This window comes from Bison bison, unplaced genomic scaffold (assembly GCF_000754665.1).
Source record: "Bison bison bison isolate TAMUID 2011002044 unplaced genomic scaffold, Bison_UMD1.0 scf7180017858771, whole genome shotgun sequence".
Taxonomy (NCBI): Eukaryota; Metazoa; Chordata; class Mammalia; order Artiodactyla; family Bovidae; genus Bison; species Bison bison.
In genome coordinates this window covers 25,167-32,713 of record NW_011489343.1, presented here as the reverse complement: position 1 = coordinate 32,713, position 7,547 = coordinate 25,167, and the positions used below count along the sequence as shown (strand labels likewise).

Sequence of the window (7,547 nt, the reverse complement as noted above, 5' to 3'; positions counted from 1 at the left end):
AACAATTGATGTTTTTGTAACTGTGGTGTTGGAGAAGACTCTTGAGAGTCTCTTGGACTGCAAGGAGATCCAATGAGTCCATCCTAAAGGAAATCAGTCCTTAATATTCATTGGAAGGCCTGATGCTGAAGCTGAAACTCCAATACTTTGGCCACCTGATGCGAAGAACTGTCCCTTTGGAAAAGACCCTGTTGCTGGGAAAGATTGAAGGCAGGAGGAGAAGGGGATGACAGAGGATGAGATGATTGGATGGCATCACCGACTCTATGGACAGGAGTTTGAGCAAACTTCAGAGGTTGGTGATGGACAGGGAAGCCTGACATGCTGCAGTCCAGGAGATCACAAAGAATTGAAGATGACTGAGCAACTGAACTGAACTAACTAGGTTGAATGCCTTCTCTATAGCCTGGAAATTACTTAGTACACAGCAGCAGTAAATTGATAAAGAGAAAAACAGAAAAAACCAGACACCAGCGAGAGAGACTCTTATGCAGCATTAATAATATATATATGCCAAGGCTATGGTTTTTCCTGTGGTCATATATGGATGTGAGAGTTGGACTGTGAAGAAGGCTGAGCACCAAAGAATTGATGCTTTTGAACTGTGGTGTTGGAGAAGGCTCTTGAAAGTCCCTTGGACTGCAAGGAGATCCAACCAGTCCATTCTGAAGGAGATCAGCCCTGGGATTTCTTTGAAAGGAATGATGCTAAAGCTGAAACTCCAGTATTTTGGCCACCTCATGCGAAGAGTTGACTCGTTGGAAAAGACTCTGATGCTGGGACGGATTGGGGGCAAGAGGAGAAGGGGACGACAGAGGATGAGATGGCTGGATGGCATCACTGACTAGATGGACATGAGTCTGAGTGAACTCCAGGGGTTGGTGATGGACAGCGAGGCCTGGCGTGCTGTGATTCATGGGGTTGCAAAGAGTCGGACACGACTGAGCAACTGATCTGATATATAGATATATATAGAGAGAGATGTGTGTGTGTGTGTGTGTGTGTTGTATATATTGGAGAAGGCCATGGCCACCCACTTCAGTATTCTTGCCTGGAGAATCCTCATGGACAGAGGAGCTTGGTGGGCTATAGTCCATGGGGTCCCAAAGTGTTGGACATAACTGAGTGACTAAGCACATATGTGTATGTGTGTGTGAGTGTGTGTGTGTATGTATGTATATATTTAGTTGTTCAGTCACTCAGTCATGTCCAATTCTTTGCCACCCCATGGACTGCAGCACGCCAGGCTTCCCTGTCCTTCACCTTCTCCTGGAGCTTGCTCAAACTCATGTCCATTGAGTTAGTAATGCCATCCAACCATCTCATCCTCTGTCATCCCCTTCTCCTCCTGCCTTCAATCTTTCCCAACAACAGGGTCTTTTCTAATGAGTCAGTTCTTCACAACAGGTGGCCAAAGTATTGGACCTTCAGCTTTAGCATCAGTTCTTCCAAAGAATATTCAGGCTGTTTTCCTTTAGGTTTGATTGATGTGATTTCTGTGTAGCCCAAGGGTCTCTCAAGAGTCTTCTCCAACACCACAGTTCAAAAGCATCAATTATTTGGAGCAGTAATTTTGGAGCCCAAGAAAAGAAAATCTGTCAGTTTCTACTTTTTCCCATTCTACTTGCGATGAAATGATGGAACCAGATGCCATGATCTTAGTATTTTGAATGTTGAGTTTTAAGCCAGCTTTTTCACTCTCCTCTTTTACCCTCATCAAGAGGCTCTTTAGTTCCTCTTTGATTTCTGGCAAAAGGGTGGCATCATCTGCGTATCTGAAGTGATTGACATTTTCCTGGCAGTCTTGATTCCAGCTTGTGCTTGATCCAGCCTGGCATTTCTCATGATGTTCTCTGCATAAAAGTTAAGTAAACAGGGTGACAATATACAGCCTTGTCATACTCGTTTCCCAACTTTGAACGAGTCTGTTGTTCCATGCAAGGTTCTAAGTGCTGCTTCTTGACCCACAAACCGATTTCTCACAAGACAGGTGAGGATGTCTCGTATTCCCAGCTCTTGAAGATCACAGTTTGTTATGATCCACGTGGTCAAAGGCTTTAGCACAGTCAATGAAGCAGAATTAGATGTTTTTCTTGAATTCCCTTGCTTTCTTTATGATCCAATGGGGGTTGGCAATTTGATATCTGGTTCCTCTGCTTTTTGTAAACCCAGCATGGAAAACTGTAAATATTATTTTATATATATCTATATATATCATGCATATCTTTTTTTAAAGTCACATTCCTTAAGTATCAGGGAAGGGAGCCAAGTCCTTGGTAATTAATAAAGCTAATGGAGGTGATGGAATTCCAGCTGAATTCTTTAAAATCCTGAAAGGTGATGCTGTTAAAGTGCTGCACTCAGAGTGCCAGAAAATCTGGAAAACTCAGCAATCGCCACAGGATTGGGAAAGGTCAGTTTTCATTCCAATCCCAAAGAAAGTCGGTGCCAAAATATGGCAAATAGTTACACTGAATACATGTCAATCCATACTTGGATGTGTCTCAGGGACTTTTAAATTGCACATTCTTATAACAAACCAAGTATTCATGTACCCATGTTTAGATTATTTTGATGAAATGATTGAAGTAATGAGACAGGAAATAAATAGCAGAATGATTTTCTTTGTCTCATCTACAGCATTAACCTAGGATGCAAGAATAAGAATAATTGAATGTATTTATACATTATACAAATGAAAATTACCACTGCAGCTAGCTTGTTGTTTGTTTGTTTGTTTTTCCTCTTAAGCCTGAATTTAATTTTCCTTGAAGGGTATATGTGGTTCTTTGGTTGAATATTTGCTTGTGTTGTAATACAATACAACACAAGTTGTAACACAATAAATACAACATTATATTATTAATTTATTATATTTTACTATAATATTACATTAAAATAATGTGATATTGTATTTATTGTAATACTATAAAGTTGTAATACAATAGCATGTTAAATTCACACCTAAGAATTTTGACTGAGACGCTGATGATGAAAACCGTAGAGACCAAGTCCTCCTACATTCTGCAGAGTGAAACCGAATCTGTCCCCTCAGAGTGACTGCCTCTGCAGGAGTCCTGTGCTTCTTTGCCAGGTGCTTCTCATATCCTTGAGCCTTTGCTAAGTTCCCTGGCGGCTCAGATGGTAAAGTGTCTGCCTACAATGTGGCAGACCCGGCTTCAATCCCTGGGTCAAGAAGATTCTCTGGAGAAGGAAATGGCAACTCACTCCAGTACTCTTGCCTGGAAAATCCCATGGGCAGAGGAGTGTGCTAGGCTACAGTCCATGGGGTTGCAAAGAGTTGGACATGACTGAGTGACTTCACTTCACTTCACTGAACAACAACAGCAATAGTTTCTTTCCAATAGTATGTTAGTTTCTACTATACAGCAAAGTGAGTCAGCTATAGATAAATAGCAGCTATATTAAAGGTTCAGTCCTATATGTTTGGGGGAAATTAGAGCAAGGCACATGTCCTCTTTTGGACAGAATGGGAGGGTATGGAGAAAATGATTTTAAGATGACCAAACAAGGAGAGCTGGCATAGGTCACATGTGACCTCCAGACCATGTTGGAAGAACATGGAAATGTGCTTGAGGAAAGCCTAACCATTACTAGGTGAAGAGGACCCATTGGAAGAGGAGAAAAGGGACAGGAACATCTCTATTTTATCCACAGATTTAAAAGAATTTTTGCAGCAGGAAAGCCACAAAGGTCTCAAAAACCTTGGTTACACATAATTTCTACCAATACATAATGGATGAATCCAAGGAGAATATAGACTTTGACTGACAGAGGAGTTGAGAATGTGGCTCAAACCTTCCGGGGGGAAAAGGGGAAGGGGAGATGTCTGGAGGGTGGACCAAGTCTACACCAAAATCACCTTGAACTTTTACAAAAAACTGAAATTCATCCCTGTGTTCTTAGAAGGAGTAGTGGTGCTTTCCAAGAAAAAAAAAATCCAATTTGCACAAATATAAGAGAACAGAAAAGTTTTATTAAAATAACAATAAGCAAACAATTCATCTGCATGGGGCAGCTGTTAGTTTCACAGGAAAAGGAGAGCACTGGTTACTCAGCAAACTTGTTGTTGGTGGTCAGAGTTCCTACAAATACATCTGAACACACGAAGCATTATTCTCTTATCTGTTGAATATCTTTTGGGACTTTTAGCATTTCAGGTAGTTGAGTTCTGAAAGATTTATTTGCCAGAGAACTCTTTGTTCGTAATGGTCAATTGATAAGGAACAATTTGAGGCCTTCAGTAAAATTATAAGTGAACAAATTTCCATTCATCTAGAAAGATGTCTGTCAGTTTCTCCTGTCAGTTTCTGTGAGCTTGACTAATGGAAAGAATTGATCTTTCAAATAAACTATAAGGGTAAGATGATCAGTGCTGTCCAAAGACAAAATAAGTGAGAAAAAGCTGTAGGGCAAGATCACCTACCAATCTAGAAAGAATCTAGAGGAGAAATCTTTTCTAAGGATAAAGAGAGAAAGTTTGGGGTCATCTTCTTTGGTCTCCTGCATTCCCTGTCTTGGTGTCTCTGAGAAAGAATTCACAAATTAGGGAGCATCAATACTTTCTGCTTTGGAGTTTCACAAGTTGAAAATTAATCCCTTCTCTGTTAAATCAATCAAACATATACCAATTATCAATAGTGAACTTTACTCTCCTTAGCCCTGAGAGTCTGAGAAAAAAGAGAATGCTCTGAGTTACATGGGGCAGGACAACCCGAAAATATGCAGGAAATAGAGACAGATTTTCATGACGTTTAATCCTTAAACAGAGAGAAGACAAAGGAAGAAACCTGTAACAAGGTAAAGATGATTTCCAGTATCTTATTCTGACTCAAAACATCATCTCTGGCTGTTTGCTGCCTTGAAACCCAGTGAGCCTCTGTTTCTGCCAATTGCCTTTTCATTTCCACCTTCCACTCTTGCTGTTCTAGTTCATCCTGCAGCTTTCCAATTTCCTCTTTGAACTTCTCTTTTATTTCAGATTTTGCTCTCTCAAGCTCTGATCTGTTATTTCCTTGTAACACTTGGATTTGTTTCTGAATCTCCTCCTCGGTCTTCTGATACAGGCTATTCATATAGTATCTCCCATTGCACTTGTCCACCACATCCTGGACAGGGCCAGTGACTGCTCCCTCTGGTTCTCCTGCTCAGCTCCTGTGGCCTTGTTGTTGACAACACAGTAGTGATCTCTGAACTTGTGAATCAGCTCTTGGATGGCTGTAGGAGCTTGCTTTAAGTAATCATGGAAATCCTGCCTTTTAACTCATCTTTTCAGGTGAATAAGGCAATCATGCCTTCCCTAGGTCTCCCTCCAAACATGGTCAGGATCTTCTCTGTGGCTTTCTGGCCTTCGGGCATGTAATGGCCCAGTGGGATGACCAGGAGCAGAGCGTGAGGCCCCAGGGAGGTCAGCACCATGCAGCGGGTAATATCCTTGTGAGTCTCAGCATCTGGGACCTCCATGTCAAAGAAGCCAGGTGTGTCCACAATGACAACTTCTCTCCCCTTCCAGGTGCTGCTTCCTTTCTCACAGCGCTTGGTGATGGATACAGCCGAAAAGGTAGACAGAAACACTTTTTCTCTGAGAATGCTGTTTCTTGTTTTGCTTTTTCCTGCCCCTTTCCTACCCACTAAGACAAGTCTCAGCTGGGAATCTCCTGGGTTTGCAAGCCCTGGAACATCAGGAAACAGAAGACCCAGTGTTAGAATGAACTTCAACTGTCTCCCCTGCAAGGTTCCCACCCACTGAATAAATATTCAACCCTGAATATTCATTGGAAGGACTGATGCTGAAGCTGAAGCTCCAATACTTTGGCTACCTGTTGCAAAGAGCAGACTCACTGGGAAAGATTCTGATGCTGGGAAAGGTTGATGGCAAAAGGAGAAGGGGGTGGCAGAGGATAAAATGGCTAGATAGCATCACCAAATCAATGGACATGAATTTGAGCAAACTCCAGGAGAGAGTGGAGGACAGAGGAACCTGGCATGCTGCAGTCCATGGGCATGACTTAGCAACTGAACAACAATGACAACAGGTATTTTTCAGGATCCCTTTCAGCTTCTTACTCTGACCTTGTGGAAGCAAACAGCTCATAGAGGAGGAAACATGTGATTAAGAAGAGGACTCTGAGTTGCTACCAGTAGCTGTTCTTCATAAGATAGGCGGTAACACAAAATTGACTATGCATATTCGACTTCCTAGGAAAGTTGAAAGTTAATATCAGAGCAGTAGAGCACAGCAATTGAAACCTGAATTTAAACACCAAATCATCTACCAGCTCTTTCTGTGCCAGTATTCAGCAAGTCTCTGCATATCTCTGCAATGTGTTTATAAAGTCAAAGTCCTCTGGATTTGTCAGGCATAGACCACGACCAGAGGGAAGGCAATTGACAATCACAAGTGAAAGCCTGTTTTTCCAAGAAGGCAGACCTTGCCAGCTGGCCCTTGAACTTAAGGGTCTGATTCCTGCATGAGGAATCCTATGTTATATCTACTCATTTCTGCTTTGAGACAATACCTACATTATCCCATGTACAACATCATAGACACTGTTACCAACTCCAGGTTATTTTCAGAGCCATCACCATTCACCCAGGTCCTCAGACTGGAAAGCTAGGGGTCGCTCTTGACTCCCCTCTTTCCCTTACTTTCCAGACCCAGCCCATCAACATATTCTCTTGGCACCAAATCTGTTCACCTGTCTCTGTTTGAAGATCATCATTCCAGTCCAGATTCCATCACCATCCCTGCCTCAGCAGTCTCCTAACAGGTGTCTCTACTTCTGCTTTGTCCCTTTCAGTCTATTCTGTGATGTGGGCTAACCTTGAAAAAATATCAATCAAACAGAACCAGGAACTTGCAGAAACCCCTCCTGTGATGTCCACAAAACCTGTAGTTAATCTCCATCTCCCACACACTTTCTGATGAAGTATTTGCTGCTCCTAGAATCCCTAAGGCAGAGTTTTCCCCACTTGAGAACCAGAATCCCAGGATAAAAGAAATAAATTTCCTAATGCTGCAAACACTGGATATGGGATGGCTAAGATTTATCTAATAAAAAATGTACATAAGAATTCAGAGTATTGTTAATAGTTGGCCTTACAATAGAAGCTCCAACCTAAGGAGATCCCAGGGCATTGGTTGGCCTTAGAGGCAGGCTGTAGGAAATTCATGGCCTGGCAGTAAAAAGGCACCAAGGCCAGTGCCAACACTGCAACCATTGGCCAACGCTTATAATGAATGGATGGCAACCTCTGAAGATGGCAGCCATAGCCATGAAGAAGTCCATCTCTGCACTCATGCCTCTTGGGAAGGTGGATTCTCAGCTTCTCTCATCAAGATGCTGGGTCTGTTTCTCCAACCCTTCAGTCTGACTGGGCCATGTGACTTGCTTTGGATCATAGGATCATGAAAACATGGTTAAGCAGAGAATCCAAAAGTGCTGACACATTGTGGTTTGCCCTCTCTTTCTGATTTTTGGAACCCTACGCCTGCTCTGGACTAGCCTACTTGATGAGGGCACAAG

At 42.3% G+C, this 7,547-nt stretch overlaps 1 pseudogene; it reads right to left on the bottom strand.

The window, feature by feature from the left end:
* Positions 1 to 4,775: 4,775 nt before the first annotated feature.
* LOC104980707 lies at positions 4,776 to 7,322 on the bottom strand (annotated as a pseudogene).
* Between the last annotated feature and the right edge of the window lie 225 nt (positions 7,323 to 7,547).